Source organism: Lontra canadensis, unplaced genomic scaffold (genome assembly GCF_010015895.1).
Source record: "Lontra canadensis isolate GAN:19392208 unplaced genomic scaffold, GSC_riverotter_1.0 scaffold28, whole genome shotgun sequence".
Classification (NCBI taxonomy): domain Eukaryota; kingdom Metazoa; phylum Chordata; class Mammalia; order Carnivora; family Mustelidae; genus Lontra; species Lontra canadensis.
In genome coordinates, this window is record NW_022631022.1 from 13,675,030 (window position 1) to 13,700,462 (window position 25,433).

The 25,433-nt window shown below is 37.3% G+C and overlaps 1 protein-coding gene across 1 annotated transcript in view; it reads right to left on the reverse strand.

Annotated features, from left to right (window-relative positions):
- The window catches only part of UNC13C (unc-13 homolog C), a 601,184-nt gene that overhangs the window by 153,611 nt on the left and 422,140 nt on the right, over window positions 1–25,433 (reverse strand). The window lies entirely within an intron of this gene.

Here is a 25,433-nt window from a genome sequence, read left to right on the forward strand (position 1 = left end):
AAGTATACATCTCAGTATATCTTTTGGTTTTGACTATAAAAGATAAAATGCCATTAAAATTCAATTTTTATTATCTAAATCAAATCTCATACATTTTATTTAGAACTTAATTACTCTCCATTTTCTGATCCTTACTTTTAAAGTCACATGACATATTTCTCCTTAGGCAAATAGAAATAAATTAAAGGAATAGCAAAATGGCAACATTGTCAGTACACTGACTTCAAAGTTTCAATATCAATTTTCCATAAAGTATAATACTTGGTAGATGATAAAATCTGAAATTAATGAGCTTGGGTAAAATCCAACTTGGGAAAAAAAACTAATGAATTACAAGTGAATAAATATTCATAAATAATACTGATACCTATTAGCAAAGGCTTTTATACCTCTATGTGAATGAATTTGAGAAAAAAATAATGGAAAAATTACTAGTTAGAGTTACTATGTTAAGTCTAATAATTACTGTATGTTTTCATATATACTTACATAGAACCACTGATTAAGGTGAATAAGAAATAAGTGTTATGATTTGAGACAAATAATGGAAAATGTGTTAAAATTATACACCACTGATTTTTTTTTTAAAGGGAAAGGATGGAATACATAGGAAGTTTGTAAAAGAATAATGCTTTAACCAGTTACTCTCAGAGGCTTCCCTGTGCCTGTTTTCATCATCAGAATTGAAAATGTTTACCTAACACTCTTGTTTATGAATCACTTTTTAAAGCAACTTTATTGAGATATAATTCCCATAGCACAAAGTTCATCTATTTAATGTGTACAATTCAAAGTGGGTGGGGGGAAAGTAAATCACTGCTAACAGCATAAGCTTTGTTTTTGCAATGATGAAAATGTTCTAAATTTAGATTATGAGGATGTTTGCACAACACGGTAAATATACTAAAACATTTTGAGCATTATTTCATTCCAGGCTTTGGAAAGCCTCTAAGAGCCAAGACCCAGCAAAGGATGGTACTCGTGTGCCAGAAACCTTAAGAAATTATACAAGACTTGAGGAATATGGGACCAAGAGAAAGGAAAGAGGCATATGAGGAAAAAAAATGTTAACAAAGAGGCAACAATCCATTAGTTTTTGATGAACCACACATCCCAGAAGAGCTGGGGCAGGAGGCAAGAGCCCCATGGAGTGTACTTGGAATCCATCAACCTTCTGGGAACCACAGAAAGAGCTAAAGAGTACGCTACCTGGGGAGCTGCAGCTTTGCTTGCTTATGTCCACTGTAGAGCTGGCATAGACAGAATGCCAGGAACCTAAATTGAGGAAGTCGCTCAAGAACATTCATTTGTTAAGCACCTAGCACCCAGGTGTCAAGGTGTTTTGTAGATGCTGGATGTACAGAAGCAAACAAAACAGAAAAGTCCTTGCTCTCATGGAGCTTATATTCCACAGGGGAAGCCGTGATAGACTGGAGGCAGTTCTGTTCTCCTGTTTTATAAGGTGGCAAGGACTTTCTTACCAGATACCTGAAGTGGATACCTAGGACAAAAGCACTGTAAGGCAGGGGGAACAGAATGTGTGGAGAACCTCGGGAGAGATGTGCTTCATACGATGGGGAAGGGCAAGGTAGTCCGAGTGGCTGAAAAGAAGAGACGAGCTGAATGGGGAAGGAGATGAGTTCAAGGGAAGCCACCAGCAAGTGAGCAGAGCCTTATGGTCCAGGGTAAGGACTTAGGATTTCATTCTGAGTGTGATGAGGGTTATGAGTCGAAGAGTGATGTGTTTTGCTTTTTGTCAGTTCAAAGCAAAGAAACGACAGAAAGATATTTTCAGAATTGAAGAAATAACCAAGTAAAGAAATCTTAAGATTCCATTGACTACCAGGCAAAACTAACAAGGAAAGCAATCCTTTAATATTTTTTCAAACTTTGAAATAAATGTTTAAAATCCAATAAGCAGGGTGCCTGGGTGGCTCAGTGGGTTAAAGCCTCTGCCTTCGGCTCAGGTCATGATCTCAGGGTCCTGGGATCGAGTCCCACATCGGGTTCTCTGCTCAGTGGGGAGCCTGCTTCCTCCTCTCTCTCTCTCTGCCTGCCTCTCTGCTTACTTGTGATCTCACTCTGTCAAATAAATAAATAAATAAATCTTAAAAAATAAAATAAAATAAAATCCAATAAGCACCTAGGCTACAACAAAACAGATCTTTTGCAAAGAAAAAAAAAATTCTGGTCTCATATTCCTTTACTATAACCCTGAACACCATGAACTAATAGAGAAATGTCTACAGAATTCTGAAAGAAAACAACTATGACCCAATAATTCACACTTCAGTGAAGTTATCATTCAAGTTCAACATAGAGATATTTTCAGACATGTAGGGGCTTATAATATATAATCATGTACACTTTCTACTAAGACTTGCAGATATATGCTGGACAAATAACTAAATTAAGATCAAGGATGATATGTAAAAAAATTTTTAAAATAAAGCAATAGTAGGATATTTTCACATAAAAAGTATTTTGGGGGGCACCTGGGTGGCTCAGTGGGTTAAGTTTCCACCTTTGGCTCATGTCATGGTCCCAGGGTCCTAGGATCCAACCCCGCATCGGGCTCTCTGCTCAGCAGGTTGCCTGCTTCCCCTCTCTCTCTGCCTGCCTCTCTGCCTACCTGTGATCTCTTTCTCTCTGTGTCAAATAATAAATAAAACCTTTTAAAAGAAGTATTTTGGTTAGTTGTAAAAATTAAAGGTATAAAAGTATATGACAAATTTGTGAAAATATATACAAAATATGTATTTTATATATGTGTTTATATACATAATTTCTGAATAATAAGACTGGGTGATTTTAATGCTCTTTTCTGTGTTTTTTTAATATCTTCCACATTTCCCATAATTGCTTTTTTCAGGCAAAAATAATTGTATAATTTTTCAACAGAGAAAGAATAAATCATTCTGTAATACCCTCTGGTGTTAAATAAAATGTTATGTTCCATATTTTCTATATATTTTAGTAGGAGAAAAAATGAGTTTTTATATCATTGATGAAATACAAAGATTCTTAATTTACCTAAGGCTTTAAAATATATCTAAACAACTTATCTTTTCACACTGAACCCTTCATTTAAATGAAGACTTAAATAATCATCACTAAAGCTAATATTCACCAAGAACTTATTCATAGATGCCAAGCAACTATCTATCCAGTTTGCTTATTTCATTTAAATGTCACACAATATAACTTCTCAGATAAAGAAGCTGAAGTATAGAGTTGACATGACAATTATTCAATGTCATATGGACAGTAAGTAGTGGTGACAGTTTTTGTATTCAGCCTGTCCAAGTAAATATAAAATAAAAGTAAAATTCTGGCCAAGGAAAGCCAGTATTATTTGTTATTAAGCACTCTGTGGAAGACATCCTCTAAAACAATCCCAAAATTATCCGCACCTTCTGGTATTCATACCATTGGGTGATCACTTCCCCTTTACTCTAAGCTGGACTTAGTGACTTCCTCAGTAAGTAGAATACAGTGAAAGTTAGGAGATATCACTTTTGTGATTGGGTTAAAAGAGATTATGAATTCCAACTGCTAACAGACTCTCTCTATTGCTTTCCACACTTTGATGAAGAAAAAAAGTCATGTTGGAGAGGTCCACCTGCCCAGGAATGAAGAATGGTCACTGGCCAACTGCTAAGAAAGAAGTTACACCACCAGCACAACAACTTTTGAAAAACTAAATTCTGCCAACTGCCACAAGAAAGAGCTTGGAAGCAGAGTTGAGCCTTGGATGATACCTCACAGTCTTGGATGATACCTTGATATCAGCCTTCTAAGAGACCCTAAGCTAGAGGACCCAGTTGAGCAATGCCCTGATCACTGTGTTCAGCAAAATAATGCCACGTGCTCCCCGAGGGGGAAAATGTTCATATTTTAATCCACAGAGCCTGTATTTTCTATTACATGGCAAACAAAAATTAAGTCTGTAGTTAGAATTCAGTTTGCTAATAAGCTGACCTTAAGGTAGAGAAGTTATCTTGGATTTAAGATGGGCCTAATGTAATTGCCAGGGTACTTAAATGTGGAAAAGGAAAGCAGAAGAGTCAGTGTCAGTGATTCAGTGTGAGACAGACTTGAATAAATATGGCTGACTCAGCATCAGAGAAATATAAATCAAAACCACAATGAGACACCACCTCACACCAGTCAGAATGGCTGTAATTTACAAGTCAGGAAATGACAGATGCTGGCGAGGATGCGGAGAAAGGGGAACCCTCCTACATTGTTGGTGGGAATGTAAGCTGGTGCAAGCACTCTGGAAAACAGCATGGAGAGTACTCAAAAAGTTTAAAATAGAGCTACTCTGTGACCCAGCAATCGCACTACTGGGTATTTACCCTAAAGATACAAACGTAGTGATCCGAAGGGGCACACGCACCCGGATGTTTATAGCAGCAATGTCCACAACAGCCAAACCATGGAAAGAACCTAGACGCCCATCAACAGATGAATGGATAAAGAAGATGTGGTATATATATACAATGGAATACTATGCAGCCATCAAAAGAAATGAAATCTTGCCATTTGTGATGACGTGGATGGAACTAGAGGGTATTATGCTTAGCGAAATAAGTCAATCAGAGAAAGACAATTATCATACGATCTCCCTGATAAGAGGAAGTTGAGAGGCAACATGAGGGGTTTGGGGGGTAGGAAAAGAATAAATGAAACAAGATGGGCTCGGGAGGGAGACAAACCATAAGAGATTCTTAATCTCACAAAACAAACTGAGGGTTGCCAGGGAGAGGGGGATAGGGAGAGAGTAGTTGGGTTATGGACACTGGGGAAGGTATGTGCTATGGTGAGTGCTGTGAAGTGTGTAAACCTGGCGATTCACAGACCTGTACCCCTGGGGCTAATAATACATTTTATGTTAATAAAAATTTTTTAAAAAATTTTAAAAATATGCCTGATTCCTCAAGAAATTAAAAAAAAGCTTCCCTATGACCTTGTAATTGCACTACTGGGTATTTACCCCAAAGATACAGATGTAGTGAAGAGAAGGGCCATCTATACCCCAATGTTTATAGCAGCAATGGCTACGGCGCCAAACTGTGGAAAGAACCAAGATGCCCTTTAACGGACGAATGGATAAGGAAGATGTGGTCCATATACACTATGGAGTATTATGCCTCCATCAGAAAGGATGAATACCCAACTTTTGTAGCAACATGGACGGGACTGGAAGAGATTATGCTGAGTGAAATAAGTCAAGCAGAGAGAGTCAATTGTCATATGGTTTCACTTATTTGTGGAGCATAACAAATAGCATGGAGGACAAGGGGAGTTAGGAGAAGGGAGTTGAGGGAAATTGGAAAGGGAGGTGAACCATGAAAGACTATGGACTCTGAAAAACAATCTGAGGGTTTTGAAGGGACGGGGGGTGAGAGGTTGGGGGAACCAGATGGTGGGTATTGGAGAGGGCACGGATTGCATGGAGCACTGGGTGTGGTACAAAAACAATGAATACTGTTACGCTGAAAATAAATTTAAAAATTAAAAAAAATATATGGCTGGCTTGCAAAATGGAAGGTGGCCATTAGCCAAGAAATGTGGGAAGCTTCTAAAAGGCAAGGAAATGGATTCTTCCCTAGAGCCTCCAGAAAGAAAGGCAGTTCTTCCAATACCTTGATTTTGCCCAGAGACTCACATCAGACTTCTGACCTACAGAACGGCCTAATACAATAAACTGCATTGCTTTAAGCACTAACTCAGGGGATAATTTGATACAGAAACAGATATATAATTAACATATTTTGTCAAGTAGAGGAAAAAGTAGCTGCTTTGGAGTCTTTATTAACATTTCACATACCACCAAAGTAGTCCCTGAAGTTTCAACCTAGTGTCCTATAGAGCAAATGTGCAGGCAACCGATCTACATTAACTTCCCAAGAGACGGAGAAACTCCTTTCAACAGTATCAGTAAGAGGGACTAGGGTCACTGAAAAAAGAATAACCAAGTATTCCAGGTCTTGTTTGCCTTTGGGTCTATCAACACCGATCTCTCATGCCTAGTTGTACCTGCAAGTTTTTCTTCTGTGGAGCACGGGATGGTACATGAGGGTCATACTCGAATTACCATCCTCCTGTGCTGGGAGTTCTCCTGCTTGCAAACTGTTTACCATTGGTTGCCTTCTTTGTGTCTGCAGAATCTTCACACATACCTCCACCCTATCCCCTTGTGCTCAGCTTTCTTTCTTTTTCTTTTTCCTTTTCTTTCTTTTAACTTTCTGCCTTCATATTCCTCTAAGCCAGAGCAGTGGATTTTGGCCACAGTGCTGTGGTGTCCCGCTGTCTACACAATGAGTAGTCAGATGCACCACAATGGAGCTTTTGTTCATTGCAGTGATGGTAGATGGTACTGAAGCCTCTGTACTCTGTACTATTAAAAAACCTGATTTTAAATATTATATTATTATCATACTGAAATAATGTATATGTTAATATATAATAAAACTCACACTCTGTTGTATGCTAAAGCGGTCAACACTGGGATAGAAAAGGCTGCGGTTTCCTGTAGCACATGGCATTTATGTGCAGCTCGTCAGACTCAGCTCTAGTCAAACCTATTCTGAAGTGAGGTTTAACGTTTTGGAGAATTCCTCAAGAACCCTTCCAATGACAAGCAGTTTACAGCATACTTTAGTCTCTTGGGGAGATGGAGGTGAGAATTACCATACAACGCAGCAGAATGTACACGTTCCCCATCAGGGATCCTCTCCAAACTGCCCACAAGTTCCAACCTGCTCTGTTTCTCTAGCATCAGACTGCCATCAGGCATAACCTCTGTCTTCCTCTGCTACTAAACTAAGCTTCTAAAAATGCCCTCTTTTTGCCTCTTACTTCATCTCTTTTGCCATCTTGAATATTGTTATGGGACTGAAATGAGTCTGAGTTTATACCACCATCAAGCCACTCACAGATAGATTCTTAATAGGGTAAAATATCTTACATGTTGTCTGACATGCTTGCAAAGCTCTGGTTCAAAGAACAAAAGGGGTGTGGACTGCCTGAGTGACTCAGTCAGTTGAACATCCAACTCTTGGTTCCCACTCAGGTCATGATCTCATGGCAGGACGGAGTCCCATGTAGGCTCTGTGCTCAGTGAGTCACTTGAGGATCCCTCTCCCTCTCCCTCTGCTCCTCCCTTCACTCACACATGCATGCACATCCACATGCTGTCTCAAAATAAATTTAAAAAACCTTAGAAAAAAAAAGAATAAAAGGATTTTAGCCAGAGCCTTTCCTCTTCTCCTAGAGTTATAACCAGGTCACATCTCTACATATCATTTAGAGTCTACATGATTGGCAATCACCCCCAAAATGTCCACAGGAGGTCATGTCTTCAGAGATTTCTCTGGAAGTTCTCTGAATAAAAACATGGCAAAAGCAGGGTTTTCAGGACTCCTTATTAGGAAAGTTTCTGGAACCCTGCTTTTATACCAATTATCATCTACTTTCCAGATTTTCTTTGCTGCCAAACATTTTCACTTACTGAATATTGGTAGTCTCCAAACAAGACAGATTCCTGGCCAAATATTACCAAAAAAGTCACGGATACTTGCATTCTTTGGTTCCATCTGTATATGTGCATGCATGGCTGCACTTGTGATTGATTCGATTTGATTTAATTAGAAGATTAAATTTACAATGTTTACAGTTAAAGTCAAGCAGTTTAGATAATGTTCATTCACTCTTAAATCATTTTGTCTTCTTTAATAGCTACCAGGGGCAGCAAGGCAGAAATCGGTATCTAAGGCCATGATGTTTAAATATTTATATTTCCTGTTTGAATTGGATTTTTCTAAATTTTAATTATTTCTTTTATTTCTCTAAACCTTTTTTCTCAAATGCTACTAATAAGGAAGAAAAATTTAATCAAGATTTTATCACTTCTTTGCTTTTCTTTTTTCCCCCTCCCCCAGATGAGACATAGCTGAAAGATTTATACTAGGAAGACAAAAATTAAGACTAAACATAGATTTTTCATATAAGTAGATAATTTATTATGTTATGATATTGACATATACAAACGCATTCCTTTGTTTTCAGCAAATGCCAGCTTTATTTTCCTGATTGTACCCTTACTACATTTTCCTCCTGATAATTATAACCTACCACAGAGTTCCACATTCAAATATTCCATTCAAGTAGTTTGCCCAAAAGATGTGATAATTGGTCAGGAATATGTTAATTAGTCTTAAGGGGAAAAAAGAGTTTATGCCTAAATATATCATTCTCATTATAGATATTTATGAGAACTCAGTACACAAAAATCAGACCCAGGTTGTGACATATTCCCAAATGGCACAGGGGAGATAACATATATGCTTTATTGGTAATTGAAAATTCATGAATTAGGAAATATGTCTAATGTTCTTTTGTGGGACTTAAGGTTTACTGTACAGGGTATTATTAAATGATTGAAAGATTAATATATTAATAAATATGTAAAATATATTTATATTTATATATTTATTATGAATATTATTAATAATTTTTATTATTGTTATTTATTGTATTTATTTATTCATTATTTATATATTTATATATTTATTTATATATTTTATATTATATGTAATATATACATATATTATTTATTATTTATATATTAATTTATATATGATTTATATTTATATATAATTTATTTATCAATAATTATATTATTTATATTATATATATATGACAACTTAACCTGCTATTTTGGTATCAAATGAAAGGATGTCGTGGGAAATATGTAGGAGTGCTTTTCCCTATTTCTCAAAGTATAGCTAAAAACCATGGATATTCTATATAAAACAACGTTAAGATTCTGAAAGGTGGGGAGAATACAAACTGGCTGGGGACCTCAGGACCTGAAGAACAACATATAATATAATAATTATATTATTATATAATAATGTTAATAATAATAATATATTAATAAATATATAAATATACATCTATCTTTATATATTGTGTATATATAAATATATTTGTATGTTATATATATTATATATCATATATTTATTTTATATATTATATAAAATATAGCCTATATTTATTTTATATTTTTAATATTTTAATATTTTATATAATATATAATATATTTTATATATTGAACATAAAATATATAAAATAAATATATGATTGAAATATATAAAATATATATGAGATATATAGAGAGAATTGAAAAAATAGAATGCAAAATTTTCAGAGTTTATCACCTCTATCCTTGTCAAGAATCTGTGTTTCATGAAATTTTTGTTTTGGTTTTGTGTGTATCTGTGTGTATTGTCTGTGTGTGTGTGTGTGTTCTGTGTCATTGCAAAAATAGTTTTTACTTTGGATTGTGACCCAAACTCTTACAAACAGTGCTATAAAACAAACAGGAAAAAATTAGTAAAATGTGAATAAATAACAGGCTAAATGATTCGGATACAGTACATGTTGGAGGGGAAATGGGGGTGGTTTGTAGAAGAGTAGTGAGAGATGGGATTGTCAGGACAGGTTATGAAAAGAGATGATACAGAAAATGAGATCTGTAGGATAGGAAAGTGCCTGCCATATAGAGAGTAAAGAAGAGCTTTATAGGTGGAAGAACAAGTCTGAATGTCCTGGTATGGGAACAGATTTGGCCCCGTTGAAGTACAGGCATGAGAACACTGGGGCTAGAGATAAGTGAGAGGAATGTGAATAAATGAAGTTGAAGGGAAGGGTAGACTACATAGCACATTAGAAGCCACAGTAAAAATTTAAAAAATTTAAAAAAAAAGGACTTTGGTCTATTGAAAGGGGCAAATTTTGGAAGCTTTTATATGCCAGAGAATGCCTTGATCTAATTTTAGTTTGTGTAGGTCAATCTGGAAGCTATGAGCATAATGAAAAGAGTATAAATCATTGAGGGGGTTATTATGGCTATCAAAGCAAAGGAGGTGTGTGTGGCTGCAATTAGTTGGAGGTAGTAGAGATGAAGAAAAGGGTGCAGAGGTGGATAGGTTTTAGGAGATAGTACAGCTATCACTTATTTATGGATTTGTGTGTGTTGTTTGTCTGGAGATGGTGGGAGAGTAAGAGAAATAAAGGTATCCAAGATGATGTCCAAACACTTCCCAATGGTGGCATCTTCTACTGAAATAAGAAAGGCCAGGGTAGGAATAGGATTTGGGTAGGAAGGTTTTAGTTCTAGACATTTATTTTTAACATGTATGTTCAAGATGCCTCATGGACACATTTTTCATTCATAGCACTGATCATATTTTCTAATTACATATTTATTTGGATAATCATTTGCTTACTGTAAAAAGTTCCTTGAGGCAGTGCTCAGGACTCCTGCTTATTTTGTGTGTTGTATCAAGCCTTGCATGCCTGACGCAAACGAGCATTCAGGGAATATCCACTGCATAAACGACAGATGTTTTGGTATTAACAAACCCCCGAATGAATTATTAGTGATCAAGTTTCTTTTAGTGATCATTTTTCTTCACAGAAATTAAGTTTTAACAGAAGAGAATTTCTACTAACATAATGGTAAGACAAGAACGATGAGATATCTACTCAGAACTATGACTCTAGCATCAGTCTCTAGTTCGTCACACGCTTCTACGCAACAGCCTTCTAGAGTAGTGGTTCTCAAACTTTAGCACATATTGGTTTCCTTGTGAGAGATCTTGTTAAAGATGGGATTGCTGAACCCTATTCTTAGAGTTTCTGATTTAGTAGATCTAGGGTGGGGCCTGAGAGTTTCCATTTCTAACAACTTCCTGGTGAAGGTAGTGATGCTGATCCAAGGAAAACCAGTGCTCTAGCAAAGCAAATGTTCACGGGTTTCTGAAAGAAGTCTACAAATGGACTGTGAGGTACTCATATACACCATATACACCTTCCTGGAAGTATGCACATATTTGGGGTATATGCTACGTGCATTTTTTTGGTAATTGAGCCTGCCTATTTTGTCAGATTCTCAAAGGGCTTCAAAATTTAATGTAAATTAAGAGCAGTGGTATTCAATCATGGATGTATATTAAAACTTTCTGGAGTCCTAGCTCTTCCAGTCAATTGATGTTTGGCTTTAGGCAAAATATTTAACCTGTTTGTGTCTCAATTTCTTCGTTCATAAAATGGGGACAATAATAGTACCTATCACTTAGGTACTGTTATTGAAATTCAAGTAAATTAATACTGCCCATCATTCAGAGATGTACCTAATAAGTACTAAATAGGTGGTTGCTAAATAGGATTAAAAGCCTGGAATTGTTTTTAAAAAGTGTAAGTTCCAACCCCAGTGGTTCTAAGTACATCCAGAGTTGAAAACCACTGCTATGGAATGAAGAGAAAGCAAACGAGAAGATAAACAAATGTCTTTCTTCAGAGTGTGGGATGAATTTCCTCTCCATGAATCTGACTCCCTTCCCAAAGGAGCTGCTTAGCTAAGAAATGAGAGAGGGCTAACAAGAGCCCTAGCATCTTGGAAATGAATTTATCTTCATAAAAGTTCAAGAGTCGGATCGTGCTGTCTTTCTTTCTTGTGGTAGTGAACGGGCTGAAGGGAAGGAGAAGGAAAAACATTGGTTTTATCTACGTTGATTGTCAGTTTTGTTTAAGAGCAAACAGATCACAAAAGCGTGTCCTACCCTCCAACCCAGCAATTGTACTACTGGGTATTTACCCCAAAGAGACACATGTACTGATCGGAAGGGGGAACGTGCACCCCAATGTTTATAGCAACAATGTCCACGGTAGCCAAACCATGCAAAGAGCCTACATATCCATCAACAGATAAATGGATAAAGAAGATGTGGTGTATATATATATACAGTGGAATATCATGCAGCCATCAAAAAACCTGAAATCTTGCCATTTGCCACAACGTGGATGGAACTAGAGGGTATTATGCTAAATGAAATTAGTCAATCAGAGAGGGACAATTATCATAAGATCTCACTGAATTTGAGAAATAAGACAGAAGATCACAGGGGAAGGGAGGGAAAAATGAAACAAGATGAAACCAGAGCGGGAGACAAACCTTAAGAGATTCTTGGTCTCAGGAAACAAACTGAGGGGTGCTGGAGGGGACGGGAGTGGGGAAGGATTGTTGGGTAATGGACATTGGGGAGGGTATGTGCTATGGTGAGTGCTGTGAATTGTGTAAGACTGATGAATCACAGACCTGTATCCCTGAAACAAATAATACATTACATGTTAATTAAAAAATTGTCTTCTATAATGTGCAAAACATTGCCAAAATTCATTAAACAAAAGTAGTCATAATAAAAAAGTATCCTAATAGAAGACCATACTAATATAAAGAAGTGATCAGAGAAGTACACACTAATTGTGCATGCCAGGCTTCAAGAGGATACCAGTCATCCTTGCTTCTTGGAGTTTATGCCCTTGTCCACTCCCTCCCTCACTAAGCTGAACTGTGTGACCAAGAAGTTGTGGTCCAAGTGACGGGAGCCTAACTTCCCAGGCTCAGTCAGAAAAGACACTGCAGTTTCTACCTCTTCTCTTATGGCGCTCATTCTGGGAGAAGTGAGCTGCTACCAGTGAGGGCAGTCAAGCAGTTTGTGAAGAGCCCCACACTGAGAAATAACTGAGGCCTTCCACCAAGAGCCTACAAGGACTTGGGAGTCATGTGAGTGAGCCACCAGGTAACATTCTTCAGTCCAGCAAGCCCTCAGCAATTCAGCCCCAGTCAGCATCCTAACTGTAACCTCACAGGAAACCCAACCTAGAACCTCCTCTCCCACAGAAACCATGAGAGATACTCTGTATTTATTTTTGGTTTAATACACAAGGGTTTTGGGCAATTTGTTACACAGCAATAGATAACTGATGTACTAATCCCAAACTTTCTATTTTTTAGACAATTGCCTGAGTTTCTCTTTTGTTATTTTGGTGCTACTGCAGGTGATGAGAACATTTTATTCTTTACGCCCACTTAGGATATAAAGAAATGATTAGCTAGTGAAGTGGGCACATCATATGAAGGAGAGAAGGAGAACCCAGTCTCTTGCCTTATATTTTCCTGAGGACTCACATTCAGACAGGAAAAAAAAAAAATCACAAGACTCTTGACCTGTACCAATCTCAAGAGTTAGAGGCCAGCTATGCTCATGACCCTGAATTGAGTCAACAAAATATTTAAATTCAAATACAGTGGTAAAAGAAAAATGTGACAAAGCTCTGTGTTTTTTAGGAGCTCAGATGGCCTGGTTGCTTATCTGACTCCTTGGATTGTTGGTATACATGAGTGTTCTTTATTTCAATATCAAATAAATTACCAGATTACATGAAATGCTACAAGAATTTTTTTGTAAGAGCCCGCGTCTGGGTAGACAGAAAGAGTTTTATTGCTAACATATGGCTATGTAAGAATTCAAAATACCTGAACTGGTGATGTTCCATCTCTTTGTTCTAAAAAAACCAGTCCCTGGGCTTTGGGGAACTCATTTCTATTTGCCTAGGATTTTGCTAAAGTTAAAAGATAGACTTAAAAATCACTGAACCTAATTTCAGAACACACACGGGGTGTGTCTGACAAACAGATCTCCTTGTGTGGCTAGTGAGGCCACATTCACAGTGTAAGTCAGTTTAGACCTGTTTTTGGTGTGTGATTACGTTCTGAGTTGGAGATTGGGGAACCCAGAGAAAACGGCAGACCACTTAATTAGGTTTTACTCTAATACACTCATTTCTATCAAAGGAACGCAGTATATTACTCAGGTGAACATATTTTAATTATCTTCTACTGAAATAGATTATAAGGTGAGTTAGTAGACAGTTAAAGGTTAAGATGAATAATGGTATTCCAAACACTCCTGAATGCCTATTTTTCTTTCCTTGTTATTTTGAAGCTAAGTGTTTTAGTCAGCATGTTCTGGATTAATTACAGACACAGTTTATACTCTCAATCTTTTCCGGAAATACAAAACATGTAGTTTTAACTTAATTGTTGGTGTGGGGGTAGAGGGGTGCTACCAGAGAGGAGGAAACTGTGAAATACATTAACTGTAAGTGTGAAAGAGGCTCCTTGCCTCCCAGTTTAGGTCATTTGAACTAACACTGATGAGCGAGATCCCCTAAATGTCTGAGAAATACTATGTTTAGAAAGTGAAAAGCAAAGGGTTTACAAACTTCATTTCTAGTTCCCATTTATGGCCATTCCCAGCTCACCTTGTAAGCAGCATTTATTTCCTATCCCCATCCCTCCTAATTTTTAATTTTTTTCAAGACTTTATTTATTTATTTGACAGAGATCACAAGTAGGCAGAGAGGCAAGCAGAACAGAGAGAGGAGGAAGCAGGCTCCCCGCTGAGCAGAGAGCCCGATGCGGGGCTCGATCCCAAGACCCTGGGATCATGACCTGAGCCGAAGGCAGAGGCTTCAACCCACTGAGCCACCCAGGTGCCCCTCCTAATTTTTAATTTTAATATCTATCCTTTCTTATTTTGATTTCAGATCTTTTGGAAGGATTATCAAAGATGTCCCAAACACCTTAGTCAAGTCAATCTGCTGGAAAGTCCTAAGTGTACCCTGAATAGATCAGTATCTTCAAGAAGAAGATAAAGAAGGGGCAGGGACAGGTAGGAATAGGAAGGAAAGAGCAGAGGGAGAAGAACAAGCAGAGGAAGGTGGGGATGAAAGACATTCGTCTACCTTGGTCTCTCCCTGTTTTCAGCACTTATTCTCAGTGATCTCTAGTTCCCCATTAAATGCCATGGGGATCTAATGGAATGTTTCTAGACTTCAGATTATAGAGCTTGACAGTTGGTTTTTATTAACTGGCCTGTGAAAATCTGTTTGATGGCTAAAATCTGGCTCTCTCTCAGTTTTACCATATGTTTTGTGAGCTGTGCTTGCTAATGTAAAACAGATCATTATGTATTAGATCACTGTCTGTGTTATTTAGTTGACACTTGAATCTCAAAGGCTTATCTAATGAAAGCCATCCTTATGGACTGAAGCTTTACTAAGCTGTTTTCCAAACATCAATAAGAACAATTAAACTGATGAGGAATATACTTCAATATAGAATGTTCCTGAAACCATATAGAAAGTTTTAGCAAGTACACTCCCTGGTTCTAATCAGGACAAAAATCTTTCTGAACTATGTAGTTAACCTACACCGCATGCATATGTATATACAGCTTTCATCCACCTTGGATATTCATTCAATGATTATTTATTAAGCACCTATAACTGCCAGGCTTATGTAAAAGATTAAACACGGTCCATATGGTCCTTTACCCCAGAGTTCATAATGTCGTATAATTGAGAATGTCATTAGTAAGACCATGCGTTCTCTTAAAAACCATGAAAAGGTTTACTCTGTTAAACATACATTGAAGCACACTGAACAGTTAAATATGTAAAATACCATTAGGCCAATTTTTACCAAAATCACCAGTTAAAGTCCCACCATAAGATCAATAAAACATATGCAAATGGAAAAGCTAGTCATCCACCTTCTACGACATTTTGCTTTGTAGCATTATGGTACAAAAAAGCACCAACTGTTTCAAAATGCATTGTGTTTTGTTCTACAAAAAGTGATAAAGTTAAAAAAAATGTAAATACTAGAGGAAATTTATTTGCTTCCATTGGAATATGACTCCAAGGGAAAAAAAAATGAAAAATGGCTTAACATGAATCCAATATGTATTTCTATTTTTCTTTTGAATAGAAGACTTAACAAAATAAGCAGGTTTTTCATTCATTTTTAACAGAGGTTCATTTTCCTTTATATTACTGAATACTCTACAGACTTTTCTTGACATAAGAGTGTAAGCCTTCTTGGCCGAGTTATTAGTATCTTCCTTGTCATTTTTCTCCAAATGAGTTTCATGCTAATGGACTTAACTCAGCCTTTCTCCTTTCATTTCCTTGAGACTTATTTTTTAGTTCTCTTCTCCTTTTAACTGTTGTTTTTCTTCTATTCTTCTTTCTCTTATAAATTAAAAAAAATGATAGTCTCAAACTGCATGAGAATGTTTGCATCAGAATCAACTAGAGGTCTTATTTAAAAAACAGACTGCTAGGCCCTATATTTTGAGAACCAGTGAATCCAGAAAACTTAAATATCAATAAATATACTTTGCTCTTGCCTTTATTTTGGGGTGGTGGGGACAAATGTAGCACATAATATATTTTGTTATCAGCTTTATTTGGAGAGACTGAGGGGTAAATATATGATCTCTCAAATAAACTTATCCCATCTAAACTGATATATTAGTCCAGAAATCCTATTTCAGTTTTTGGGTGATTCATGTGAATAGTCACTGAAAATTTAGATGAATAGAGCTGTATTTTTGTAGTAATGAGCATCAAGAATTAGGGATCATTTGTTGTAGTTTTGTTTTCATTTGTTGTCCATTAATATAGATATGGAATTTCATGTGAAGATAGGTTAATACAAATTAGCAAAATGTCACAAAAATGAAGGTGGGGCTGATAAGCAGGGTATGACTGGAAAGAATATTTTATAATTTACCAAGGAAATATAGCTTGAACATCACCGTAAACATACCATCTTCTCTTACCACACACACACGCATACTCACTTTGTGGGTAAGTGAAAAGTATTCAGGATTTTTTTTTCACATCTATGATTATTTTTTTCTCCATCTTATTTAATTTTTTATTTTTTTATATACATATAATGTATTTTTAGCCCCAGGGGTACAAGTCTGTGAATCGCCAGGCTTACACACTTCACAGCACTCACCACAGCACACCCCCCCACAATGTCCATAACCCCACCACCCTCGCCTGACCCTCCTGCCCCCAGCAAACTTCAGTTTGTTTTGCGAGATTAAGAGTCTCTTATGGTTTGTCTCCCTCCTGATCCCATCTTGTTTCATTTATTCTTTTCCTACTTCCACTCCCTCATATCAGGGAGATCATATGATAGTTGTCTTTCTCTGATTGACTTATTTTGCTATGCATAATACCCTCTAGGTTCCATCCACGTCGTCGCAAATGGCAAGATTTCATTTCTTTTGATGGTATAGTATAGTATATATATATGTATATATATATACCACATCTTCTTTATCCATTCATCTGCTGCTGGACATCTGGTTCTTTCCATGGTTTGGCTATTGTGGACATTGCCGGTATAAACATTCGGGTGCACATACCTCTGCGGATCACTATGTTTTTATCTTTGGGGTAAATACCCAGTAGTGCAATTGCTGCATCATAGGATAGCTCTATTTTCAACTTTTTGAGGAACCTCCATGATGTTTTCCAGAGTGGTTGTACCAGCTTGCATTCCCACACATCTATGATTATTAAACACTTCCTAGAACTGCTACAACCATAACACATGGTGAAAATAATTGTTGGGAAATGTTCTCCTTTGATTGAGTATGAGTAGATTGCATCAGGACTGTGTGATGGTACTGAGTTGTGGCTGGAACAGAGCATTTAGGAATAAAACAAGCTATGTTTTTGCCTGTTTTTAAACATGGGTATATATTCATGTGTGCATTCATTGGTTCAGAGCATTTCTATTAAGTGTCAGAGAAAGGAGAGAGTAGGGAGATTTGAACAAAGAAGAGTAGGAGCTCAGAGTATAGCAAGTCATGTGTTTGTGAAGCGTAACACAAGAACAAATGTTATAATAGGAAGTACTATAGGAGAATAGGAACAAAGTAGTTATTTCTCTCTGAGAATCTCAGGGAAGACTATGTAAGAAGTAACTTCTGAATTAACTTTGAAGAATACATGAGTCTTTGAGATGGTAAGTAGGAAAAAGCTTGGGCAGGGTAAGGGAAACAAAAGAAGTTTTCAGAGAAATGTCAAATATCTGGATGCAGCTAGGACATATAGTCTATGTATGGGGGGAGGCATTAAACACTAGGGCTACAATCAGGTACAGAGAGTCAGGTACTGGTCCAGGCTCTGCTGAGTTTCAACTTTATCCAGTGGTCAGGGAGGCAGCTACAAAGGAAGAACCTGATCCATGAACGTGGAAGCAGGAAAGATGGGTCTAGACAAGGACAATGGTAAGAAGCGTAGAAAAGAAAATCATGGAGGAGAATTTAGATATAGAGCTTATACTATATATTTGCTAATTAGATGCTGAAGAAAGAAAGAAGTCAATCATGACTTCTCAATTTCTAGCTTAGGCACCTGGAGTGATTATTAAGCTATTTTATAACATCAGGAAAGTGGAAGTATCCTCAAGTCATGTTTAAATGTCTCTGTGGTATCTTGGTAGGCATTGCCAAACTCCTGAAATCTTAACAAATGGCTTTTCGAATAGGTAAATGACTTATTAGTTCTATGAAATACAGAATTGTTACTTTCAGGTACAAAACATTATCCATTAAAAGCTAATACTGTCACAAATACATGTTGTGCTATTGCTTTGAATAACTGAAAAGCTGTCTGTTTCTGGACAATAGTGATAATTCTCGATAGGACTCAGTAGGATGAAGGAAAGTCACCTGCCATCTCTCAGTGTTAAGAAATGCCAACATTCCTGTTACTCATGGGAGTTTCTGCACCTCTGAGTAATGTTGGAAAATGGGAGAAGAAAAAAATAGGTTGATTATTATTGCCTTAAGAAAAGGAGGCCAGAGAGATCCTTTACAAGGTGCTTTCAATCTCTGTTCCATCCAGAGTATCTGAAATGTACATAGGTAGAGGTTTAATCTCCTCATTCAAGTAACATCAAGACTGAAAGTAGGAAATAGGAGAAGAAAGAAATCAGTTGTGTCTAGGGAGATTTTATTCACTGTAGAAACTAGTAAGAAACCATTCTTGTCTACTAAAAAATGAGGATCAACATAAATTGACAACCAGTGATTTGTGAGGGTACACTTGAAAATCAGCAGAAAATGGATGAGAAGTAGACCAGAAAGATGACAAGTGTGAAATAATAGTTTGAGGTAGACCAAGTAGGAGGTAGACCAAAAAGATATTAAATATAAGAATAAGTGAGGCTAAAGACATTTATGGGGCAACAAGTTAGTTCTGGTATAGTCAAGGTAGCCAAAAGACCAGTAAAGATGTCAAGGTCAATGTTCTTAAATGTCAGGGTGGCCTGACATGAGTATTTGGGCAAAGAGCATTTTTAGAAGGAGATCATACTTCTTTGGGAGAAGGCCTTCACAATAAATATGTAGAGAGTAAAGAACTCTCAGAAGGTGTTCAGTATGCAAATATTTGAATTTGTAAGTTAAAAGAAGATAGTGCAGGGGAAGTGTGAAGAAAAATTAATGGTACTCATTGTGCTTACTAGGATGATGATATGCTCAAAAACTACAAAAGCAGTCTGAGAATCTTCTTCTATTGAAGTCCAACATGGTAACTCAGTAGCAGTCAACAAAGCTCAGCAATAAGAAGGCAGAAGGTTCAGAACTATCACTTACATTAACAGCACTGAAGTCTTGCTATACTCAGCGTGTGGTATACCAACCAGCTGCCTGGCATCATTTCAGATTTTGTTAGAAATTAAGAGAATCCCACCTCCCTCAAAAGTCAATCCACTCAAAACCTGTGCTTCACAAGATTCCTAGGAGACAAATGGGAAACTAAAGTTTGAGGAGCACTGATATGGTGCCAGGTGAAAGATGATTGGGTGTTCCATATTGTAATTTTATCTTTATCGTAGCCTAAGTTATTATTTTAACCAATTTATTTTCAGTGACTTTGTTTTTCTATTCAAAGATTCATCTGAGAATGGGACAAAGGCCTGAGACACCTCTCTCCCATCCCACCACTTCCTAAATGTGGATGCAATTTCAGGATATGACTTGAAGACCAGCCACAAGTCCCAATTTAAGAATCAGTGTTTAAAAGCATCCCAAATACTCTTTTTACAGAACTATTAATTAGAAACCACCTGAATCCTTGTGGACCCCATCTACCATCTGGCTGCTATCTTGAGGCCTGGCAGGGTTTGTTCTTAATAAAGACTTTGAAGACACAGACATATGTTACACAATCAATGCCCTGAACAGGACTGTCCTGATTTAACAATTGGCAGGGAACCAAATTCTGTGGAATATCAAGATGACAAACACAATCTCTGCAGTCAACTGGAATTACCAATTAAATATTTCAGTCACTTACAGGCATCTAGATATTTTGGTGGTGTTATAAATCATTTCCAACTTGTTGCTTACTAAACTATAATCCTCAAGTTTGTCATAATGGCTAGTAATTGTTGAATATTTATTATGTGCTAGGAAACCACTCTCCCTCATTCCTGTCTCGCCTAGCTTTCTTTTTTCTCCTTATAATAATTTATAGGCTAGGTATTTCTGTCCCTTGTTTACAAATGTGGGAAGTAAGACTTGCTGAGTTTAATAAACTATACAGAATCAGAGCCAAGAAGCTTATGGAAAGTAGCAGAGCCTGAATTCAGACCTATGTCCAAATTATTGCTAAACCTACATTTGTACCTGCCAGGATAATGACTACAAGAGTGTTTAGAACAAATTGTTTAGAAAAAATTCCACAAAACCAAGTTTGTTTCACAATTTTCTCCCTTCCTGTGCTTTCTTTTTCACAGAAAGTACATCTTTTTTTTTTTTTTAATCAACAAAATAATTTATACTGGCTTTATTCAGTAAGTTATCACCATAGTGATCAGATGAATTACTGTCTATTACACTTGCAAGGTGGTAAATGTCAAATGTTAAAAAACAAAATAAGTTGGCTCATACACATTGAGTAAAGTTGGGAAAAAGTTCTTTGATTTTAAATTAGATTATTTCTTTTACAGCAGTTGATGGGTTCATGAAGTAAACAAAAAGCTGCCAACAGCTACAAGTCTGGAAGTTCTAGCTGGTTCCTTCCTCTCTGTTGACCGGACTCTAGCACAGGTTGCTCACAAGTTGGGGTCTGCTGCTTTAGTCACAAGATGAACTATGGAGCCCAAACTATGTAACAACACAGAGTCTTTCCAGGTTAACAGTCCAAAGCACTACTCCATAGTCAATTAATTTTAACAACGTTTTAGAAGGCAAATAGGGAGAGTCAGAAAAATCACTATCAGTGTGCACAAGAGCCTGCCAGATGAATGTTTTTAATTGTATGCCCTCTACTCTGTGAGGTACTCTAAGTCCTCATTTTCTCTAATTATTATGCATGTCACATTTTTAAAAAAGGTGTAGTACACTTCTTGAAATGACCTATTAGACTGAAATAGTGAAAAGGAAGAAGGGAGAGAAAGTGATCAGATTTACATGCATTTGTGAACACTCTTCTAGGGGTTTAAACCTTGAATGACCCTTGAAGGAGACTGCTTTGAGACTTTGACAGATCTTTCCCCCTTTATATAAAAGTAATCATGGGACGCCTGGGTGGCTCAGTTGTTATGCCTCTGCCTTCAGCTTAGGTCATGATCTCAGGGTCCTGGGATTGAGCCCTGCATTGGGCTCTCTGCTCAGCAGGGCGCCTGCTTCCTTCTCTCTCTGCCTGCCTCTCTGCCTACTTGTGATCTCTGTCTATCAAACAAATAAGTAAAATCTTAAAAAAAAAGAAAAAGAGTGAGTGCTACTATTTAAAAATCATCATCGTCATCATAGTCCTGTCCCATTAGCATAGTGCTTTCCAGTTTGCAAAGTGCATTTAACATATCATGCAATCCTCACACCAACCTGGGGACTCCCCATGGCTTTTTTTTTTTTTAATTTAAATTCATTTAGCCAAGGTATAGTATGGTTTTTGATTTAATGTCCAATGATTCATCAGTTCAGTTATGGCTTTTTTTAAGAAAAAAAAAAAAAAACAACAAGGTTTGAAGAAGCATTAATTTCCCAAGGTTCCATAGCCCATGAGTGATAAAGCTTTCTGAAGTTGGGTTTCCTGGACTCAGATCCCCTGCTGCCTCCTGGCTTGCAATATCACAAATGTTTAGTTTGAACATGCAGGTATCCTGTCCTTGTCTCTAAGATTGTTTGTATAGGATTATCCCATTTGCAATTCACTTCAAGTAAACAAACACATGGTGCGTTTTTATTACAGTTCAATAAATACAAAGATAAAAAAAAAAAAAAAACAATCTTTGCTCCCAAAAGTCTTCTCTTCTGGTGGAAAAAGAAGATGCATAAATCATAAACTGCAATCCAAGTTACTCCCTTAATATATTTACCATGACTTCTTGAAAATGTGTGTGAATGTGCAAACAGAAGAAGTACCGAATTGTACACTTTAAGTTGGTTGAACTGTATGGTATGTGAATTACCTCTCACTAAAACTATTTTAAAAAGTCAGATAAAAATTCTTTTTAAAAAGGAGATTCTTGGGGCGCCTGGGTGGCTCAGTGGGTTAAAGCCTCTGCCTTCAGCTCAGGTCATGATCTCAGGATCCTGGGATCGAGCCCCACATCGGACTCTCTGCTCAGCTGGGAGCCTGCTTCCTCCTCCTCTCTCTCTCTCTCTCTAACTACTTGTGATCTCTGTCTGTCAAATAAATAAATAAAATCTTAAAAAAAATAAAAAAATAAAAAGGGGATTCTTATCTCAAAAAAGCTAAGATAACTACAAAATTATTTACTCTTGATCTTGGACCTGATTTTTGATGCTACAGTCTCAGCATTTTGGGTACTCTTCTTACACAGAGTTATTAATCTATAATCAGTAAACATCTAAGCAAAGTTACATACACTTTACTTGTAGCATTCCTATCTTCATTGCTGTTTCTAACAAATATTAAATTTTTGAGATTAAATTCCTTAACAGAAATAGCATGCTTAATCCTCTAAAATAACTACTTATTTTAAAAGTAAATGTAACATAAAACACCAATAGTTATACAAATGTTATTACATAAGAAAAGAGAGGCCTGGCCTGAAGAAAATGTGTACTGGCAAACAGTGCCACCATAGGATTGTTCTAAATAATCACATTCTTCCAAAGTGTGGGCAGAAGCCCCCCTGCCCATGGCCCAACCCTCTGATCCAGTGTAAACTTTTCTTGTTACAGGTGAGAATGATAATGCACAAAGGCGTTGACCTCTTGGAATGTCCCAAGAAGATCACAAGTGGAAGTCTCTTCCTCTGCTCACCCCTCCACTGAGTTGGGATTACCCAGTGAAGTCTTTGTTTATTCAGCAAGTAGTTACTGAGTCTCTTCTATCTTGTAGGCATCACTCCAGGCAAGACCCTTACATTGTTACAGCCAGTTAAGAAGCAATCAAATGCATATACATAAATACACAAATAAAAGATACTGATTAGTTGCTAGATAGCTGATTAAAATAAGGTTATTCCTGGCAGTGACTTTGGATCCCAAGAGGATGAGATTAAAATGAGGCCCACATCACTGCTTATGAAGACTGGTGGGAAGAGAAGTCAAGGAAATAGCAGCAGGTTGGAAAAAGTTGAACTTAGAATGTGCTGAGGAAAAGAAAGGAATCCACAAAACCCTTTTGTGTTTGACTTGAGTAACTGGATAAATGGTCATGCCAATATTGCAATATGCGCAGAAGGGGGGCCGCCTGGGTGGCTCAGTGGGTTAAGCCACTGCCTTCTGCTCAGGTCATGATCTCAGGGTCCTGGGATCGAGTTCCGCATCGGGCTCTCTGCTCGGCAGGGAGCCTGCTTCCCCCCCTTCCTCTCTCTCTGCCTGCCTCTCTGCCTACTTGTGATCTCTCTCTGTCAAATAAAAAAATAAAAATAAAAATCTTAAAAAAAAATATGGCAGAAGGAAGAAGCAGATTTTGACAGGGGAGATTAGGAATTCTTTGTTGATCTTACAAAGTTGAGATGCCTGAAAGACATGGGACTAAGGGAGCACATGCTAACTGAAGAAACTTACCAGCCGAATGTATTGGTGCTTCCCATTTGACCTAAGGAGTCTAAGGAGACTCCTAGATTTGCAGCAGAGTGGCGTGAAAGGATGTGGTTGGTGGGAGGCAGAGGCAGAGGCAGAGAACGCGTCTGGTTGATACAACAGAGAACAAATATCTCACTGCAAAATAAGGAATTTCTGCCTCCAAAGAGTCTGGTTTAACATTAAAGATAGAAAACTTCTGTATTTGTGGGTGGGAGACCCAGACTTTGCCAGAAAATCAGATGTTAAAATCTACTGCGTGCCTCTTTCAAATAATGAAAATGTCTGTATGTTTCCACCGTGTCCCCTAGCATCATGTTTATGTTTTAGCAATGCCAAAAAACAAAACTAATAAAAACAAAAACAAAAACAGTGATACAATGAGAATGAACTCTGAACCACTCTTACCCTATTAATCTATTTTTCATGTTACAGTCAAAATGCTTTTTTGAAGTTGCAAATCTAAACAGGACATGAACCTCTGAAATGCCTTTACCATCTTTTGTCAAACTCCTCACTATGGTCCACCAGCTCCCATATGCCAGTCCCTGTCAATGTCTCCAGCCTTTCTTCTTACTACCTCTTGCTCATAGGACCTGCTGAGTGTGCTTTCCTCAAATGTGCCTTGTGTTCGCTCTCATTGCCAATGCTCTGTCCTCTAACAGGACAAGACAGAGGATTCCTGCTCATCTCTTCCCAGAACTAACTCCTACTTATTCTTCAGGTCTTTGTCATATAACACTCGCACAGAGGAAGTTCTTCTAGAAAGGCTGCCTTGTTCCCTGGTCCCAAATCTGATTTAGATGCTTTTCCTCCAAACATTATATCATCATTAACCTTAATCACCTCATATTACTTGTGACTACCCTCCATAATTTTGTTGAAGGCAGGGACCATGGCAGTCGTGTTCTCTGCTCTGACCCCACACTGAGTATATTTGTGGGCACTTAGCTTCTAGGGGCTCAAAATATACTGTTGAACAAATGCAAAGAAAATTTTCTTCTAGACTATAAGTTACTAGAGGACAGGAAACCTGGACTGGTTTCTGGTTTTCTAACTAAGCATTGTGTGAGGATATTGATAGAATTTTTTAACTTAGAGTTCTGTTTGTTTTTAAGATATATATACAGATAGACAGATATTGTATAATACATACAATAGATATTTCAGAAAGATATATATTATATATGCATCATATATATTATATATACATATGTATACATATATATACACACATATATATATATATGAGTATATATATATAGACAGGGAGAGAGAGAGAGAGATAGGGAGAAGAACAGAGAGGCAGGAAGAGGGAGGGGGAAAAATTCCAAGCTGACCCATGCTGAGTGCAGAGCTAAGCTCACTGGATCAGGGGCTGGATCCTATGGCCCGAGCCGAAACCAAAAGTCAGAAGTTTAACCTACTGAGCCACCCAGGTGCCCCTAAAGTTCTATTTTAAAGAGCTCTATTTGCCTTGTAAGATTTGGACTTATCGAGAACAGTATTTCAGGCAAAGAGCCCTGCCTGCCACTGTCTTTTTGAAGACTTTGGTCAGATTTTAACTTTCATAGCCATGGATGCAATTTCCAAGTCCATCTAGACAAATATTTGTACCTACTCACACCTTCAATA